At 37.1% G+C, this 21,976-nt stretch overlaps 1 non-coding gene across 1 annotated transcript; it reads right to left on the reverse strand.

Moving 5' to 3' along the window:
* LOC149252979 (U6 spliceosomal RNA) lies at positions 1-101 on the reverse strand. Its single transcript, XR_016267643.1, has one exon. It is a non-coding gene; the product is annotated as a U6 spliceosomal RNA (small nuclear RNA).
* Positions 102-21,976: the final 21,875 nt, after the last annotated feature.

The following is a 21,976-nucleotide window of genomic DNA, read 5'->3' on the forward strand; positions in this document are numbered from 1 at the left end:
CAAAAATTGGACTATTTCTCGATTTGTGTGTCATTTATGCGCAGGACCATTCTAATCATTTCTGTATGGTTCGAATTTGATCATATATCTTCAGAAAAAATCGTTAATCTTTTCTGTATGGTTCCAATTTTATCATATATCTTAAAAAAGTCGGTAATCACCTCAAACAGAAGTCCAATTCTTCCACAGGAAATGCATGAACCATATTTGCAATGCCTATAATGTTTATTCCATCCTTCTGTCATGTGTAACTAAATGAGAACCTGCACAAGTTACTGAATATACATTGTAGTATTCAGGATAGTACAAAAGATCACAATCATGATTTCTTTTAGAATTCCTAGAACTCTAAAGTGATTGTCTAATTCCATGTGTCTATTCCCATCTTTGAGATGCCTAAGAAATAGTTGTCATGGCTGCAACCAAGGCCTGCTGCATGTGAAAGGCCAGAGATCGATAGTAGGAGACTCCATGGTGGAATTCCAAATAATTTAAAATGTATTTTTAAATCCATAATTTTATTAAAAATATATATTTTTATAATTATTTTAATTTTTTATAATATATATATAAACACTAACCATAAAAATTGAGGTTTATATCAAAGGTTAAAATTGTCTTTTTTAACTTTTTACTAGTCAGAAAAAAGATTAATGAGAGAGAAGATAGTGATCGCTAAGTATACACTGCCTAAGAACATTAATATTAACATCATAACGGACACAAAATGTCATCATGAGATATCTATGTCGAGGGATATAAGTATGAAATTGTGATATGTAGTGACTCATTTGAATCATCATCAAGAATCTTCTCCATAGCGCTGCCTAGAATATCATAAGGAACACAAAATGTCAACATGCGATATCTATGTTGAGCTATCTAAGTATGAAACTGTGATATGTAGTGACTACTTTGAATCATCATTAACAATCTTCTCCATAGCGGGATCTCTAAGATGTTCCTCTACTATGTCCATTTTGCGGCCCAAACCTCTCAGCTAATGATGAATGCGCACTGGGAAATGAAGGAGAACATCTTCGTTCTCCTACACGCTGACCAATGTGTCTCCTAATAAGAACTTCATCTACCGATAGAGGTCAATAGTTTATAAGTACTTATTGAAACACCACTTACTCTACCCTGTATTCAAAATCTAGTATGCTCATTTGACTAATACCTATGTATCTGAGAGAGGAATTCTATGGGTGGAAGATTCTCCCTCTACACGACGAATTTATTCCTAGATAGGGCCTAGCTTCAGGTCTTAAAATTTTCCAACAAAGAACTCCAAAAAATGTTGCATACTGGTGTTCCCCCTTTGGGCTCTTTCTTGATAATACACTTCCCCTCTCCGAACCCACACCCCCTACATGGCACTGGGTCAAGGGTGATTCGATTGGAAACCTAGAAATGAAATTGTAGACAACGTAATAATTTTGGGTCACTCTGGATCTACCACACAAATATCAACATGCCATCATCTAATGGACATAAGATAATGTAATAGAATTAATGGCCCATCTTGTCCAATAAGATGTGGTGCAAAGGCCTCCCACCACCATTTTGAGCTAGTGGATAGTTGTCCCCCCCATAACATAAAACTTATAGAAATTCCAAGAGGACCATGAATACAAAACTACCCAAACAACAAAGGTTGGAACCAAACAAACAAGAAGAGTTGGGAAAGGACAATAAAATTTATCCCTACTTTAAATTTAGAGACATCATCACTATGAATAAAAACTTTGGTAAGACACCTATGTTGCACCAAAATCCCACACAAATATATAACATAACACAACTTCCAACCCTCTGTCTCTAAGACCATGTACACTATTAGAGGAATTTAATGTTGCACTCCTCAACAAAGATTGTTAATAGAAAAATAAATAGTGAGGGGCTAGGACCTAGTTAAAAAACTATAATCTAAGTGTAGGACCCCGCTGGTATGGTTAGGATTGAAGACAAGACTCCAGTGTTTTCTATGCTTTGCGGGCATAAAATTCCCAATGCAACTTCCCACCCTCTTTCACTCAAAAAATCTATACAATTAGAGTCCTTAGGCATATAATCAAATAAGTTATTGAACCAAGGGATAGAAATAAAGAACCAAACATTGTTCCCTCCATATTTTCTAAGGAAAACACCTAGATGACTTGCAATAATTTAAAGAGTGAAATAGAATACCAACCTGGGATTAAAATTAACATATGATGCTTGAGAATTGAGTGAGTAAAAGTGGATAAGGCATTGATGTTCATAAATTGCACCAACATACCCATGAAGAGTGACCATCACCGAAATCCCCCTCCCACCTCATAGTAGTAACAACACCACCTTATTTTCTTCTATGTTATAGCCATATATAAGCTTGTGAGTAGAGGATAAGATTCCAAAACCTAAACTCGGAAGTGAATGAGAATTATCAATTCCCTTGAGATTTTTCAAGTTGAGAACAAAAACAATAGTCTTGTAATGTTGAAAAATCGATTGGGAAAAATCTACTTCATTGCATTCGAGCCACAATTCCTGACACTTACTCTACCACCAACACAGAAACAACTCGCTTTCCACCTTCCCTCTCTGCACCAAAAACTGTAGACTCGTATTTGGCAAACCATAAGCTATAGTATTGTGTAGGAGAAGCACCATTAGGGAAATCTTAATAACATTCATTTTCACATGAATTTCAAGCTTGAGACGTGTGTTCTGCATCCACCACCTTCTATTCTCATTACGATGCTCTACCATTTGATGTTTGATTAATGAAAATGTTCATGCCTACATTAACTAGCGTAGAGACACACTATCACATCATTGAGTTCTTCACTTAAGTGAGACTACGAAATCCCGCCTTCCCATCCATCTCGAGATTCACTCTAACCAAAAAATCAATTTATTTATACTTGAATTTTAATAATACAATAATTTTTAAAAAACTTTATTATCTTGTATTTTTCCATTTTGTAATGCATCAAGATTTCATCCATGCTTTATAAAATCACTTATGTTAAAGTGTATAGTATAATTATTTACATAATGAATTGTAACTCTATTCCACATTTTGTTTAAGTTAATCTGAGCAACCACTAAGAGCATATATTATTAGCTAGTCATTTAATGCATATATCGTTTATTATGAAATATTTATTGAATTCAAAGTTAACTTTAATATATTTGGATTTTAATTTATATATCTTATTGAATTTAAAGTTAATTTTAATATATTTAGATTATATGAGTGAGTATTGTACATTTTTCCTTCTCAAGGTCTTGTTAGTACATTTTATAATTTAATGATATATATTATAAGATGAGTGTGACTATTGATATTGACAAAGTCAAAATTATGATAATTAAAAATCAAAGTTATTATAATCAAATCTTTTTATAATATTTCATAAATGACAACAACAATTTAGAGGAAGTGTAGTCATATAAATATCTCTGTATCTAATAATTATTAAAAACTTAACTAAAATTACATTATTGAGAAAATGATAAATATGTTGAACAAATTATTATGGACTTAAAAATAATTGTAAATGAATAAATCTTTAGAAATAGAATTAGAAAATCTCCTCTTTAAGACTCTTGGTAGTCCTATTATTTTATATGGCTGTGAAGTTTAAGGATGCAATATCTCTAGAGAATTCCCTAAAAAAATATAGGAGATCCAAAATAATTTTAGACCCTATACTCAATATTAAAAGAAATACTCCCTATTAGTGAGTGTTTCCTTCATTAAGAGCATGACTATGATCGATTACCTAGTATATAAGAACAAGTTAAACATTGTGGAAGGAAAAAGGCTTCTTAAAATTCCTTCAAACTCTAGCCACGACCCACAACCACTTTTATCTAAGGCAATGCACAAAGATGCTTTGTCCAAATAAATGAAGATATCATTTCATAGAATAAGGATAATACCAAAAATATTATTACATCATAATTTAAGGAGAAATTCTAGTGTGATAAACATTGAGAGGGGAAAAGAAAATTAAGATATTAGAAGGAGGTGATCAACTCTAACATAGAAGATTGAAAGAACCTTTCTATTTTGAATCTATAAAAAAGAAGATATACATTGTTAAAATAAAAGCCAATTCTCATGAGTTCGATAATCGAATGGAGTGTTAGACAATTCCCATAATACCATGGGCAAAATAACATTTCATTTTTCAATAAAATATTAAGAATTAATAAAAAAATGTAAATTATTCTATATTATATTATTATTAGATATTTGTTGTGATTGTGGTATCTCAATCAAATTATAGAGTTTACTTGGTATGTAAATCCTATTTATAAATAAAATGTTCCAATTTCTCAACAGATTTGTAATTACTTAAATGTGTGATCTTTCTTGCTAATGAGTATGCAGAATGTGTTTAGTGCAGGCACTGTCTAGATTGAACTGGTCTCACCTAGAACTGCAGATTTCTTTTATGTCTTGTCCTTTCCTTAATTTTGACCTGGCATCAAAGCGTCAGGAGATGAGTCTGAGCCTGTCATGCCTGTCACGCGTTGAGATTGTTGTGTTTTAACTCCTTGCTGTGAGCAAGGAGAGTAGGCCAGGTTCGATCCGGGAGACTGACCTGCGAGTTGGACACATATTCTACCTGACTAAGAGATAGACGGACGTGTTGGAGTCTACCGAAGATCAAGTTGTTTTGAGTAAGGGAATTGGCGTGGTGGTATTTAATTCTTTTTTTAATATGTTTAAATTAACCTAAGTACCTACCTATCGCAAGGCATGGCGGTATTTAATTGAGTTGTAGATGAGAAGAGTTTATTGTTTGGCATCGGCCTAGCAGTATTTGTTGGCACCATCACAGTTTGACGTGACTGTGGGCCAAGAGAGATCACAGCCAGCCGAATTGTGATTTACCAGCGAAATTGTGAAGAAAAAAATTGTGGACAAGCTTGAGGAAAGAAAATGCGTGGCAAGTCATTGACTTCGTGTTGAGAGGAGCAGATTCGAGAGTCTGTGATCTTCATGTTACAGGGATCTACAAGTGGTATTGCAGATCTACGTTTTGTGTGTTGTGCGTTGGCGCGTCAATATTATAAACTTTGATCTGTGTTGAAACGATATAGACAGCGGATAGTGGTGACCTATGAGCTAGAGCATGCCTCTGTGTTGCGACTGTTCGAGCTATTGGAGACTGGCACTGTGTTTTTGGCAACGGTGATGCAATTGAGCGATGTTTTCTTCGGTTTCGAGGAATTGCTAATGCGTTCCAACGGAAAATCAGTTTGCGGAAAGCCTAGGCTGTGTCAAGAATTTACATAAGGCAGCCTTCCACGTGAATAGATTTAGTTGCAGCGCAATGTGTGTTGTAATAATCACGCCGCCCAACGCCTGTTGACATGACCGCTGGTCGGTATCAAGCGGCGGAGTCGGCAGGAGTAGGAAAAAATAATGACAGATTGCTGTAGAATGTAAGGCTATCTCGTGTATAAATTGCTATGTTTGTTAATGCAATAATTAAGCTCTCTTCCTAGAGTCTTCCCAGTTCTATCAACTGGTATCAGAACCATGTGACCTGCTGTGCGTTGAGTTGAGTTCCTGCGTAGAGGACCAGTGCCGCTGCCCATCACATATTGACAGCGTGATTGCTGTGTGAAGCTCAAGTTCCTGGTGTCGCAAAGTAAGGCCGAGTAGAGAGCCGATCCGTCAGCGGAGGGCCGTTGTCTGATGTTTGTGTCGCTTTAGCTACAGAGCAGCCTCAAAGATTCGACAAGCAGGATCTCAAAGCGGGGAGAAGTGGCCTCCGCCCTGAAAACGCAGAGCTTGCAGTCTGCAGAAAGAAGAGATGAGGTCCCGTACTTGTGTTCGCCTCCCATGATAGGCATCCGCACACCAACCTTGACAGGGTTCTTAAAATCTGGTCTGTATGTCTGCCCGAGAATGCCTTCCACAGCGGGAGACCCTAAACTCTATTGCCAGATGAGCGATTGCGAAGCAATCGTTCGAGGGTATTCCGTATTTATAGACACGATTATCCTCGGTAATGGGCATTAGACTATTCGCTAATTGCATCAGATTGGGTATCACAACATGGATGCTGTTAAATTCGTCGTTGCGTTCCACCGTCAATACATTCTCTGGCGCATTCCAGACATTGCTATGCCCTCGTGAAAGGATTTAGGCTGTGCCTGTCATTTTCATTTGACGAAGAGAGTGTTGAGAGTAGTGTAGAAACAGTTCAAACTGAGATTAGTGTAGAAACAGTTCAAACTGAAATTTTAGATTAGGATTTTGTTTCTTTTTATAGGGTTTTGTTCAACTTCTCTGCATCTAAAACCCATATATATTTCTCATGTAATATATATATTTCTAAAAAGATGGAACAGTTAGGTAGTGTTTCACACATGTAATCTGCTCAATTGTTTAATTATATTTCTAAAAAGATGGAACAGTTAGGTAGTGTTTGACACATGTAAGCTAATCAATTGTTTAATAAAATTGATTAGTATTATTCTTGACATGGTATCAGAGCTAGAGCGCTGAGGAAGTTGTAACCCTGAGTGGAGGCATCAGTTTAACCGACGCTTTTGGAGGGCGATCAACGCGGTTTTTAAAGCAACAGTCGCGCTGATTTCACCTCTGGACTCATGCGTTTTTTGTTGGCCAGAACGGCGCGAGTGCGCATTGGAAAATCACGCCGACCTTGACGTGAAGAAAAAGTTGCGTGCTTTTTCTTTTGGGGGGTGGGCTGCTGTATGAGAAGAGGACGCATTTTTTCTTTTTCGCTGCATAATTGGATCTGTTTTTTTGGATCGTTGCCGGGACTGTCGATTGAGAAGGAGGCCGTAGGCTGCGTGAGACTGGCGGCAGTGGAGAAGAAATCGACGAGAGCTACTGCAGAAGAAATCGGAGAGAAGCTTAGTGTTGAAACTGCTGTGGAAGCCAAGCAGAGAAATAGCCGGAGGCCGTTGGCCTGGATATGTTTGATGCCGCTGAGGTGATCGCTCGCTCTAGAGGAGGCGTGTATTCTGTGCAGCGTGGAGTTGAATCAGTCTGATTAGTATTTTTTTGGTGATCCGTACCCTGTTTGAAGACACTGCATCGCTTGATTCGAATTCGAAACTGTGGTAGAAGCCGCGTGGAGGAGGCATAGCTGCTGTCTACGACAGAGGACATGTTGCTGCCTGGCCGGGACTGCCGTGGAGGTGTGCATTGATCGGAGGGCGCGTGGAGGCGTGCAACGATCTACGCTGTTGTTTCGACGGGTTTATCAGGCAATGCCAAACCAATACGCTCAGATTTTTCGTCTCCGGTGTAGTCGTTCACAAGTAGGTTGCACCATGAGGATTTCCTGGTTTCTTGAACATTCCATAATTTGAAGGCTTCATCTGTATATGATTACTGGAGCCCTCATCGTTATAGCTATTTGCCCATTAAAGAAAAAGAGTTTTTTTTGTTTTTTTTAAAGGAGGGTCTCCTTATTTAAGTTTTTTATTAAAGAATTCAAGTTTTTTAATTCTTTAATTAAAAAGAAAAGGAGGGGCTTTGTATTACTTTGAGGTTTTTTATTAAAGAATTCAAGTTTTTTAATTCTTTAATTAAAAAGAAAAGGAGGGGCTTTGTATTACTTTGAGGTTTTTTATTAAAGAATTCAAGTTTTTTAATTCTTTAATTAAAAAGAAAAGGAGGGGCTTTGTATTACTTTGAAGGAGTGATTATTTTTTTAAAGGGGAATTGAAGTAATTTTTTTTTAAGAAAAAAGAGGGGGTCATTTGGGCTCGTTTTCTTTGGATCAGGGCATTTGAGACCGTTTATTTTTAAGAAGATTAGGTTTTTTTTTAATTGTTGGGGTTGAAGTTTTTTATTATGCATTCAAGATGAATAACTAATTAGCACCAGCTTATCTCAATGAAAAAACAAGCTGGATGGATCTAATTATTTGTGTTGGAAATTCAAGATACAAACCTTGCTTGAGGGACACAATGCACGGACGATTGTGAACAATGATGAGGTGAAGTCGAACCTCGTTGCAGGAGGAACAACATCAACAATCCAAGACTGGGACACGCGGGAGACTAAAACGAGAATGCTCCTAAAATTTTCGGTCAAAGATTGCATTATTCCCCATATCCATGATTGCAAGACTGCACCAGAGATTTCGAAGACGCTCAAGGATCTCTATAAGGTCACTAATTGATTGTTGTTCTTGAAGAGCAATATTCTATGTGTCAAGATGGAGGAGAATGAGATAGTTGTAGCATTCATTTCGCGGATCAAGGAGCTCAAGAACAAGCTAGGTGATATCGGTGAAGTAATGTCAGATATAGATCTAGTCATGATTACCATGAATCGTATGATTGACAAGTATCAGATGTTCATCACTGGTTTGAATGCAAGAGAAAAAGTCCCCCATGTTTGAAGAATTGATAGGGATCCTCATGCAAGAGGAGTAAAGGCGACTGACTCGTAAACCTCAGAGTTCAGATCTAGCCTTAATGTCAAAGAAGAAGCATTTTAGAGGAAATCCAAATGTAGGACAGAAGAGCAACACAGCCCCATAGAGAAAGATGCCCTCACCCCAAGGTACGTCTTTCAATAGAAATGACTCTGCGACCAAATGTTTTTATTGTGGTAGAACCGACCATATAGCCAGATATTGCATGAAGAAGAAGTTTGATGAAGGTCGGAACAGACATAAACAATATGCAGGTCATTTTGTTGATGAGGAACATAGTCAGAACATTCGACTGTTCATATTTGACTCTGCACTTTCGGCTAAGGAGGATGAAGCAAATACCTGGTTTGTCAACTTAGGTGCATCCATCCACATGACATGGAACAGATAGTGGGTTGAAGAATTCAAAGAAACTAGCAGTGGAGAAAACATCTATCTTGGTGATGATAGAGGGTACCAAATCAAAGGTTATGGTAATATTCTTGTTGTTTTTCCCGATGGAAATATTAGACATATACATAATGTGATGTGTGTACCAGGGATAAAAAATAATCTAATCTCTGTTTCTATTATAACTGATCAGAATCTCAAGGTAGAGTTTTATAAATCATATTGTGCCATTAAAGACCTGTTAGATTGTATGAAGGCTATTACATCAGGTATTCATGTGGGAGGATGTACAAGCTAAATGTCAAAATCGCACCACATCAGGCATTGACATCATCTACCATGACTATAGTGGACTTATGGCACCAGAGGTTCAGCCATATTAACTTCAATGATCTGTTGCTTTTACAGAAAAGAGGTATGGTCGAAGGTCTTCCTGTTTTAAAATATGCTCATATTGATTGTGATGCATGTGCACTGGGAAAGTTGCACAAAGATGAATTTCCTGTAAAATCCTAATAGAAAGAAGAGATATATACTTGAGCTGGTACACATAGAGTAATGCGAGCCTATGCAGACAAGATCGTTAGGCAGTGCATACTATTTTTTACTATTTATTGATGACTGTTCTAGATTTACCTGGGTGTATTTCCTGAGGAAGAAGAGCAACACTTTTGAATACTTCAAGGAGTTGAGAATTATGGTTGAAAAGCAGACAGGTAAAAACATCAGGATTCTCCGCTCGGATCAAGGGGGAGAGTACAAGAAAGCTTGTGTACTCAAATACTACAAAGATAATGGGATATAACGGGGGTTTACAGTACCCCACTCTCCTTAACAAAATAGGGTTACAGAGAGGAAAAACAAAACCCTTGTGGAGTGTGCTCGTAGTATGTTAAAAGGTAAGAATCTTTCTAATGGATTTTGGGCTAAAGCTATTAATACTACAGTGTATCTAAAGAATAGTTGTCCAACAAAAAGTTTAGATTTCAAAACTCCTTTTGAAGCTTTATTTGGTTATAAGCCTGCAGTTAAGCATTTGAGAGTTTTTGGTAGTAAAGCCTTTGCCCATGCTCCAAAGGAAGATAGAAAGAAACTTGACTGAAAGGCCATCAAATGTATTTTTGTTGGGTATTGTACAGAATTTAAGGATTACAAATTGTTTAATCCCTCTACTCATAAAGTTTTTGCAAGCAAAGATGTAGTGTTTCATGAGCAAGTTAATGATAGAAGCCATGAGAGTGTTAAAAAAGAATGGAACATGCCCTTGTTGGTGGAAGAAAGAACTGATGAATCAAGTGACAACAATGAGCAACAATAGCAGCAACAGGAACAGAATGAAGATGATGTAGCTGTCAAGCCAAGTCCAGAAAATGATGATCAGACAAGGTTTGAAGCTACCCCACCACTCAGGAGATCAGGTAGGAAATCTCATTTGCCAGCAAGATATAGGGAAAATGTTTTTATAACTAGTATGATGAATGTTGTTGAATCCTCTAGTTATAAAGAAGCTAGTCAATATAGTGAATGGAGGGCTACCATGGAAGAGAAATATGAATCAATTCTCAAAAGCAAAACTTGGGATTTAGTTAAATTACCTAAAGGAAAACAATCCATAGGATGAAAATGGTTGTATAAGCCTAAATTTAACACTGATGGGAGCATAGATAAATATAAAGCTAGGTTGGTTGCAAAGTGGTATTCGCAGCAAGAAGGCATAAATTATGATGAAACATTTTCCCCTGTAGCTAAACTTAACATAATCAGAATGATAATTGCTTTAGCTACCAAACACCATTGGATGATTCACTAGCTAGATGTTAAATTTGCATTTTTAAATGGGGACGTAAAAGAAGAAGTCTACTTAGTGCAACCTGAGAGGTTTGTCAAATAGGGTTAATAACATTTAGTTTGCAGGTTGAAGAAAGCATTGTATGGACTAAAACAGGCACACAGGTCATGGTATGACAAAGTTAATTCATTTTTCTTGCAGCATGGTTATAAAAGAAGCAAGAATGATCCTAATCTTTATACCATGTTTGATAAAGAGGGAAGGACTGTTTTGATTTCTTTATATGTAGATGATCTAATCATTACATGGAATGTTGATGATCTCATTAAAGAAATAAAATAGCATATGTCACAAGTTTTTGAGATGAAAGACCTTGGAAAGCTACACTACTGTTTGGGTTTGGAAGTCTGGAGGGATTTTAGACAAACTTATCTATCACAAAATAAGTATGTAAGGAGATTACTAGAAAAGTTTAGATGGATCAGTGCAAAGCTGCAGTAGTACCTTTACAACATAATTTAAAACTTCAGAATGATGATGGATCTAAGGAGGCAGATGCGACGTTGTATATATAGCTGGTTGGGAGTCTAATCTACTTGACTAAAACTAGGCCTGATTTGGCTTATGTAATCAGTGCATTGAGCCAATTTATGTCAAAGCCCCTTGAGAGCCATTGGGTTGCAGCTAAAAGTGTTTAAGGTATCTCCAAGAAACCTTAGATTTTGGTATTGTTTATACTGATTCGTGTGATATTAGATTGACATGTTTTTCAAACTCTGATTGGGCTGGAAATGTAGATGACAAACGATCCATAATAGGCTATGCATTCAACATTGGATCCGGGGTCATTACATGGAGTAGCAAAAAGCAGAACACAATATCCTTGTCTTCTGCAGAAGCTGAATATCAAGCTATGTGTGCAGCGACATGTAAAGTAGTTTGTTTGAGGAGACTTCTCCTTGATGCTGGAGAAGAACAGAAGGTTACAATAGTGATCAAATGCGACAACCATAGCTCCATCAAACTTGCAAATAACCCATTATTTCATAAGAACACAAAGCATATCGATACACAGTTTCATTTTGTCAGGGAGAAAGTTCAGTCAAAAGAAATCCATATTGAGTATTGTAATAGTTGTGACCATGATGCTAATATTTTTACCAAACCTCTTGGTAGAATAAAATTTGAGTTGTTTAGGGAAGTACTAGGCATATATGTGAATCCATTTCTCCATTAAGTGGGAGTGTTGAGATTAATGTAGAAACAGTACAAACTGAACCCTAGATTAGGATTTTGTTCCTATTTTATAGGATTTTGTTCAACTTCCCTAAATGTGTGCTTGTTATATATATTCCTCATGTAATGAATGAAAGATAGAGCGTGTACTGCAGAGGAAGTATTACAGGTGGTGTTTCACACCTGTAAGAAGCTAAGTTGTTTAATAAAGTTGATTCATATTATTCTTGACAAAGTGAGAGTTGTGGGCAGGAGTGCTGCAAAGAGACAATGGAAGAGTTGTTGGAGAGTCAAGGAAGGTTGTGATTCATGAGCTTCTTAATCTACAAGAAATGGTAGATGCCATAATTTCTTGCAAATCGATAGAAAGGACTATTTCTATGGGTTCAGAAGTTGCAGAGGATGGAAATTATGGTGAGGAAATCATTGCCTCCGTGAAAGAGAAAGAATAAGTCTTGTTCTAGGATTGGGGGTCTAAACAAAGAAGAAATCAAAGATGAAGGAGCTTCTTGTTAGAGGAGAGTGATCTGAGTTGTGAATTATTTCTTGCCCAGAGGTGCAGAACTGTAGATGCGTGCAATGTGGAGCCGGTGAGTGAGCCGAGGGCGTGTGAAGCGCAGAGAGAATGGATTTCCATCATTGATTTCTTAGGCCGTGTGAGTTGTTGTAAACTTGTGTAAAGTCCAACTTTCCTGGCATCGTGGAGCTTGGAAGATGGAGCCGAAGTTTAGATTGAGAGTGTTGTACCGCTGCAGAAAAGGAGATCTAGAGAGAAGCCCAAGAAGCGCTTCCACCGAGTGTGGAAGGAGTTGGAATAGGGGATGAAATTGGCCCCATGAGATCGAGTGGAAAACCCACTGGTTCCAGAAACAAGACGAAGCCCCCAAGTTGGGAGAGCTCCATGCTCTCCGCACCAATGTGATCAAGATCTTGAATGGCTGCGATGTGGGAGAAAACGTGGCTAGTTTTGATCGGAGAAGACAACGAGGGATCTGTGTGCAGCCAGCGTGTATGGTTAGTGAATCTCTGTGCTGAATGTGGATCCAGAGCCAATGGCTGAGCCTAGGAGCATGTGAGCTTGGAGCTAGAGTTCTAAGCTCGATGGTGTGCAGAGCAGTGAGCTCTGTCGTGTGAAGAGCCAGAGGAGGGTTTGATGGTTGTGAAGGGAAAGTGGAGTCTACTCTATTGTTAACGCTATTGGGAAGCATCGTTTCCATTGGAGTGCCTACTGAAGAAGGTTGTGCTACCTGTGATGCCTGTATGGTGTAGAGAGTGATCCTGTGGAGTAGAAGTGTTTGCGTGTCCGTTGATAAAAATTGTGATGCGTATGTGGCATAGATCATTGGAGTGTTGGCACATAAGAGTGTCTCCAACCGAGTGACCACTAATGAAGATTGTGACGCATGTGTTGCGTAGATCCAGTGGAGTGTTAGCAGATAAGAGTGTCTTTAACTGAGAGTTCGTAGATGAAAATTGTGTCAACCATGATGCCTGTGTGGCATAGATCCAGTGGAGTGTTGGAAGATAGGAGTGTCTGCAACTGAGTGTCCATTGAATAAGGGTGTGTCAATCAGGCTGCCTGTGTGGCACAGAGAGTATCCAGTGGAGTGTTCGCAGATAGGAGTTCCTGTAATTGAGTGTTTGCTGATGAAGATCGTGATGCCTGTGTGGCGTAGATCACAGAGTATATCCAGTGGCATGTTGGCAGATAGGAATGTCTGCAACACTGTGTCCACTAAAGAGAACTAAAGAGAGTTGTGTTGTGTGAAGTCATTAGAAACATATGAAAGCCCCCTTATCAAGTTTTTTTTTGTACTGTTGTAAGGCCTAGCGGAGACTTAGACTAGCAAGCACTTTAAAATTTAGGTTGTTATGATTAAGGGGAGGTTTGTTAGAATAATCACGCCACCAAATGCCTATTGCCATGACGGCTAGTTGACAACAAGTGGTGGAGTCGGTAGGAGTAGTTAAAAATAATGACAAATTACTGTAGAATCTACGACTATCTCGTGTATAAATTTCTATGTTTGTTAATTCAATGATTAAGCTCTCTTCAGAGAGTCTTCCCAGTTCTATCATTGTGAAAAGGTGAAAGATAACCTTGGCAAAATGCTAGGAAGGAACTTGTGTAAAGTTTTGTGCCTAATTGTAGAATAGTGAATGTGACTACAACTTCAGGACAAGAAGCCTTAAGCCATTTTTGCTAGTTTGTTTCTTAAAGGGGATGCTGCTACATAATTTGAATGTAAAATTTGTGGAATTGGCGAAAAATTGATATGCTCAAGTAAAATCAAGTCTGAGACTGCGGCCTGGAAGTTTAGCTAGTGTGGAAAAAATTTCATTTTCGAGGTTTGCATCTTGGTGATAAGGCATCGCTGTGGAAACCTCAAGGGCTCCGGACGTGAGTGTTGTGGGTTTCATGAATTTGTTTGTCTTCCTATTTTTAATTTGGTATTTCATCTATTTTGAAGCACACTTTCTTGGAGAAGTGCACCAAATTCACATGAAATTCACAGAGAGAAAATCATTTTAATCTGCAGTCTGTGTTTTTATGAGTTCAAATAACTTGTTTAGGGAGAGGGATATTGAAGGAATTCTCGTGGACTGGTGTAGAGATCGATAACCGATATTGTTGCATGACGTGCAAGCTATGAGTCTGCCAACATTCCATTTTTTTTGTAGGTTTGGGATCCGAACCAGTGTAGGCTGTGGAGAAGGCTTGCAGAGCCTGTAGTGCAGTGATCCTCCAACAATGCCTTCATTTGCAAAAATTCTACTGTTGGGAGGTTGTAGATTCAACTCCATTTCCATAAAATGAGTATCTTCTTGTCAATAGCTCAAACACAATTTTTTTGTTGATTGGACTAGGTAAAATGTGGATAGTCAATCTGTTGGGGATTTGCACAACATGTGCACCATGCTATGTGTTGTCTTTTGCAATATGAAGATCTAATATGCCACGATCATTGTGTGTTGTCATAATGTCCAAAGAACCAAGCTTGGAAGTCAATCTCGAACTTAGAGAGATGGAATGTCACATGGAGTCGACAATGTAGTGTGTAAAGAGTCCACGCTTGAATGAATGACAAAGTTGGAACTAGAAAACAAATCCACCTGTTGTGTGGAGAAACCTATGTGGAGTTGCTTGGTTGGTGTGACGATGATCTGTTTGGAGCAACCTGCGGTGAGATGTGTTGACATTGAGGGTTTCCTTCAGAGAATCTGTTATGAAACCAGCTCACAAGAAGATAGAAAAGATAGATCAATGCCTTAGAAATAAGCTTCTTTGAGGGGGAAACCTCCTTTACATTACACAAATGAATGATTCTTGGTGATTTAAATGACAAAACCTCCTTTCTATATATAGGAGTCTAAGGGGTCACAATATAACCAAAGGAAATCTAACAATAATAATATAAAGGCACAAAAATAATAATAGTGGGATTCTATGGGGCATAATAATAACAATATGGGGACAATAGGGGCACAACAATAACAATAAGGGATATAACGACAATAGTAATGGGGGAATCACTAGTATTATAGGGACTTAACATGCCCCTCTCCTTCAAAAAAATGTTGTCCTCAAAACTTCAATAGTTCTGGATGCTTCTGTATAAAATTCTCATCCTCCCATGTGGAATCTTCAACGGGTAATTTCTTCCACTTGATGAGATACTCTAAAATTGACCGATTTCGTACCTGTTGAGTTCTTGTTTCTTTGACTGCTTCAGGTTCCAATATGATTTTTCATTCCTCATCAAGTTCTAGCAATATTGTTTGAATTGGAAGCTTGTCCCCTATAACCTTCTTTAAGCATGAGACATGGAAAACTGGGTGCACTCGGGAAGCTGCAGGAAGCTCCAATTTGTACACCATAGTACCTATCTTTTGCAACACCTTGTACGGACCATAATACTTTGGTGATAATTTATTATCCTTCTTAGCTTGCTTGAGGGACATTTGTTTATATCGTTGTAACTGTAGGAACACCCAATCACCTACATCAAAACTTCTTTTGCTGCGATGTTGATTTGCCTGCTGTTTCATTCTATTCTGCACCAAGGTGAGGTTATCCTTTAAGAGTTGGAGAACTTGTTGCTGATGCTCAATGTGATCTTTCACTGCTTGAACCTTAGAATTTTCTCTTAAATATTATGTGATGGATGATATCCATAAATCTCCATAAATGGGATCATTTTTGTTGTAGTATGGAAGGAAGTGTTATACCATCATTCAGCCAGAGGCAACCATTTGACCCATTGTGTCTGTTTATCAGATACAAATCAACAAAGATATCATTCCAAAAATTTGTTTACTATCTCAGTTTGCTCATCAGATTGAGGATGATAAGATGAGCTATGATCTAACTGGGTACCAAGACAAGAAAATAATTATGTCCAAAAATTTCCAGTGAAAATGGGATCTCTATCGCTTACAATAATCTTTGGGTTTCCATGTAGCTTTTGAATTGTTTCCATAATTGCAGTAGAAATTATACTTGCTTTAAATGGATGAGCTAATGAACAAAAGTGTGCATAATTGGTAAGTCTGTCAACTACCACCATGATAACACTTTTTCCTTCGGACTTGGGTAAACCTGTGATAAAATCCCTTGGAACCTCCTCCCAACGTTGGCTTGGAATGGATAAAAGTTGTAATAGTCCCGAGGTCTTAATTGTTTCAACTTTATTTTGTTAGAAAACCAAACATTCTGCTACAAACTTTTGAATATCTGATTTAAGGCCATCCCAAAAAAATTCCTTCTTAACCCTGTGGTAGGTTTTTAGAAATCCTAAGTGCCCTCCTAAGGGAGAGGTTTGTAATTCCCTAAGAATCTTTTGTTTGAGTTGTGAATTCTTACATAGGTATAACCGATCCTTGTACCATAATGAATCATTTTTCCAGCTAAATGTATCGGATGTACTGGGATCTTGTTGTATCTTTTGAATGAGTGCCCACACTTCCTCATCATTCTTCCATTCATCCCTTGCTTTGTTTATCTAATCTGGTTGGATAATAGAAATGGCACAAATAAATGCTTCCACATCCTCATCCTTTCTTGAGACTGCATCTGCCACAACATTTTGCTTCCCTTTTTTGTAGATGATTTCAAATCCATAACCCAATATCTTTGTGACCCATTTTTGCTGCACTTTTGAAGATAATCTTTGTTCTAAAATGTATTCAAGACTATCATGATCTGTTTTTACCTTGAAGTGTCTTCCCATTAGGTAGGGTCGCCATTTCTTAAGTGCATGTAGTATTTCCAACATTTCCTTCTCATAAATAACTTTGTGTAAATACTTTCCTTTGATTAGATGACTTTCGAAAGAAATGGGTCTTTCTTCTTGCATTAAAACAACACCAGTTCCATTTCCCGAGGCATCACATTCCACAATAAATGTTTTTGTGAAGTTCGATGTAGCTAATACTGGTGCTTGGCACATTACCTCTTTAATATATTCAAAGGCCTTTGTTGCTTCTAGAGTCCATGAAAATGCATCTTTCTTCAATAATGTTGTTAGAGGTGTTGCTATTCTCCTATAATTCTTAACAAACTTGCAATAATACCCTATCAACATAAGAAATCCTCGTAGATGTTTTATGGATGTGGGGATTTTTCATTCCTTAATGGTTTTAATTTTTCTAGGGTCTACCTTAACACCATGAGATACAATATGACCCAGATATTCCACCTCTTGTACTCCAAATAAACTTTGGATATTTTTGCATATAATTGTTTCTCCTCCAATAGTTTGAGCACCATGTCAACATGTTGGACATGATCCTTCCAAGACTTGTTGTAGACTAGTATATCATCAAAAAATACTAACACAAATTTTCTAAGGAAGGGTTTGAAAATGAAGTTCATCAAACCTTGAAATGCAGAAGGTGCATTAGTAAGGCTAGAAGTCATGACCAAAAATTTGTAATGACCCTCATGAGTTCTAAATGTTGTTTTTGGAATGTCTTCAGTCTTCATTCAGATTTGATGATATCCTGAATGAAGATCCAACTTGGTGAAGTAAATTGATCCATGAATTTCATTCAATAATTCATCAATGACAGGAATGGGAAATTTATCTTTAATAGTGAGCTTGTTGAGCTCCCTATAATCTGGACACATGTGCCATAATCCATCCTTCTTGTGAACCAATACTACTGGAGCAGAAAGAACTTTGAATAGGTTGAATTATACCAGCCTCTAGCATTTCTGAAATCACACATTCAATTTCACTCTTTTGGACATAGTAGTATCTGTAAGGCTTGATATTTGGAGGAACATTTCCTGGAATCAAATTAATAGCATGATCATGATCATGAATAGGTGGGAGGCCTTTGGAAGTCTCAAATACCTTGGAATTATTGTCCAAGACTTTTTGAAGATCTGGAGAAATGGATGATTTCGATGTGGGAATCTCTAGTGAACATAATTGTGCAATTTTGCCTCATTGTTCTTTATTTAGAAGCTTTATGATTATGTTAGAGCTAATTATCTTTCCCAGTTTCCTTCTGATACCCCTTAATTCAACTTCCTTTCCTTCTGAAGAGAATTTCATGAAAAGTTCTTGAAAATTAAAATCTATTGTACCCAAGGATTGTAGCCATTGGACTCCTAGTACAACATCAGCACCACCCATTGAAATGGAAAGCATTGGGATATTCAATACATATTCTCCCATGGATAGCTTGATATTATGGCACTTTCCTGAGAAATTTATGGTTCCTCGACTTGCAACCATCACTTGACACTCTAGTGCTGGATATAGGAAGAAATTCAATTCCTTGGCTATCTTACAATGAATAAAATTATGGTTACTTCCCAAATCAATCAACACTATTACCTTCTTATTCTTGATATGCCCTTCTATCTTGATAGTTTGAGGAGTGGTAATTCCAGCCAATGCATTACAAGATATAGTAGGATTCATTTCTTCTTTTTCTAGGATTTGTTCCTGCTATATATCCTCTTCTTTTGACGTTTCTTGTCCCTTTTCTTCCTCCTCTTCACAATCTATGTAAAAAAATTTCTTCTCGGTACACTTCTGACCTTTAGTGTATTTGCTATCACAACTGTAACAAAGCACTTTTGCTCTTTTTTCTTCCAATTGTTGTGGTGTCAACCTTGTAGGTTGTGGATGGCTAGGGGCAACAACACTTCCATCTTTATGATTGTGAGTGGTAGGCTTCCTTGTTGCTATAATTTTGCTTTACATTTTTCTTTCCAACCTGAATTCCTTCTCCAATGAATCTGGTTCCCAAAGGCGAACCTCATGTTGGATGTTATCTTTTGAAGTTCCTATGAACACATCAATCCTATGCTCCTCTGGAATATATTTTATCCTTATATTCAATTTTTGGAAGTCCTCAATGTGCTCCATCATTGAACCCTTTTGTTTGAGATTTATCAATTGGCTAAAAAAAGTGTTTTTTTTTTTGTATCCTCATAATGTGCTATCATTTCATACGTAAAAATAGCCCAAGTGACAATTTGTCTATGAGAGAAAAGCCATCGATACCATACAAACTGATTTGGTTGCAAATATAAAGTTGCAATCCGTACCTTTTATGTGTTTTTCACATTATGGACATTGAAAAATTGCTCCATCTGTAGTATCCATGTTCTAGGATCCTTGCCATCAAGCTTCCTCATATCAATCTTTGGAACACGGTGGTTCTTTGATCCAACATTAGAGTCTATGAAATCATGATTAACTTTTATTTTGTTCTCATCATGAGTTTCCTTTACTACCCTTTCGCCATTACTAAGCATTTCTTGTAGAAACGTTGTCAAATCTATCTTCAAATCTTCCATTCCTTTCTTTAAATCATCCACCTTATCTTCCATGCCATCCATCTTAGCTTCCACATCATTCATCTTAGCTTTTGTGCCTTTATTTAAACCATCCATCTTAGCTTCCACGCCATATATCTTAGCTTCTACGTCTTTCTTTAAACCATCCATCCTAGCTTCTGTTACTTTTTCTGTGAGTGAAATTTGTTGCACTTGGTCTTGTACTTTTGATATATCATGTTGCATTTCTTCCTCTTCTTCATGAGTCATGCTAGAGCTTTCAGGTTGCTTACTAGGTGTTTCCATTTTCTTTCTTCGGGGCATCAATTACTGATAATAATTCTTCACTATGCCCTTTGAATTCCTTCAAACTAATTTTTCAAGCCAAGCTTATGTAAAAATTTAAAAAAAATTACACACCTTTTTTCACTTTGTAGGAGCTCGATATTGAATTTGATGTATCTTTTTAATTGTGGATCTCCAAGGTCTAAAATTTCTTCCTACGGTAACCCTCTGAGTAATATTTCTAACCCCACAAGTTTGAATAAGAACTGATTCTCCAATGAAGAGTTATGCCAAATATCCCATGATGACCTGAGTATAGACCTGTTCAGTAGAGCGAACTTGTATGACATGCCACGGGTCACCATTTCAACCTTAGGTTCTGAAAATAATACCTAAAAAAACTACAGTCCGTCCTATTTCTGTAACTTCTTACGAAAATTCAATATGATGCTTAGAGCGAAAGTTATGACGATTTTCCCAAGGTCACTTGTTTGGAATGTAATTCGGGGGTATGCAAAAACCCTAACTTCCTCAAATTATATCTCTGAAAATATAGCGAGACAAGCTCTAAAATTCAAACCCGTGATTCAGAGAGATTTTTTCTCAAATAGTTTTTTTTTTAAGCTTTTGAAACGTAACAGAAAAAGGTTATAGCGAAAATTCCACGATGACCTGTTTGGAGCAGTGAAACCCTAGAATCCAAAGCTCTGATATAGAATATTATGAAACCAGCTCACAAGAAGATAGAAAATATAGATCAACGCCTTATAACTAAGTGTCTTCGAGGGGGCAACCTCCTTTACATTACTCAAATGAACGATTCTTGGATGATTCAAATGAAAAAACCTCCTTTCTATATATAGGAGTCTAAGGGGTCACAATATAACCAAAGCCGACCTAACAATAATAATATAAAGGCACAAAAATAATAATAGTGGGATTCTATGGGGCACAATAATAACAATATGGGGACAATATGGGCACAACAATAACAATAAGGGATACAATGACAATAGTAATGGAGGAATCACTAGTATTATAGGGACCTAACAGAATCACAGGGTAAGGCTACTACTGTAGTTTTTATTAGTTAGTGGATAAGCAGACTCCAAATATGTCTCTCCTTGAGTTGAACGAATGTCTTGGTATATGAGTGAAGCTTGAAATGCATCTGACGACTCTAGAGGGTGCATACATCATATTCATAGATGAAACACCTCATTCTCACTAAGGCCGAGACTATATCAAAGATGAATTTGTCAAGGAAAATACCTCGTTGTAACTGTTATCGCTTCCATTAAAGAGGGTCATAATCATGATTTTATTTGGCTGAGATTTAGAGATTTAATATTTTGTGAAGAACTCTGCTGAAACTAGTAAATTTGGAGACTGCCTGTATCCAAATTCGTGACTTCTTTTGGAACCTTGACTGCCTGTGTCCACATTTGTGACTGCTTGTTTAGAAGGCTCAAACAAGTTGGGAATGAGCCAAAGTTGTTGGTGAAATCATGGTAATGTGTTGTGCCTATATTGTTAGAGAGAGATGGGTTTTACCAAGACTAGTAGGTGAGTAATTTCAAGTCAAGTTTGATGATTATTTCACTTTTTTCATCTGATACATTGTTGAAAGGAGAAGGAAATTATGGGTAGGAAAAGTAAAATAAAACAATTTCGAAGAGAATTTAAACAATTTAGGAGAAAGTATAATGAGGATGAGGTGGAATGTCAAATGCCAAATATAGATTTGAATCAGCCCAAAATGGAATGCAGTGAGAAAACTGATGAATATGAAGGTGAATCGTTAGTAGGGAATCTACAACTAGGTGCATATATTGCAGAGAAAAAAGCTATGAATGACTCAGTAGAAACCGATTGAAGAAAGAGGAATTTGCAATTAAATATGATAATGGATATTTGTGTTATGAAAATGAATTGCAGGTTATCTTTCAAAATAAATTTATTGATAAATTTTTGTTTTCTTACGCTGATCAAGTGGAAGAAAACGAAGAAGAAATTGTAGCAGCAGTTAAAGGAAGAAACAAGTTA

Source organism: Pinus tabuliformis, chromosome 7 (assembly GCF_031772625.1).
Source record: "Pinus tabuliformis cultivar Carrire ecotype Pingquan chromosome 7, CPIR1, whole genome shotgun sequence".
Taxonomy (NCBI): Eukaryota; Viridiplantae; Streptophyta; class Pinopsida; order Pinales; family Pinaceae; genus Pinus; species Pinus tabuliformis.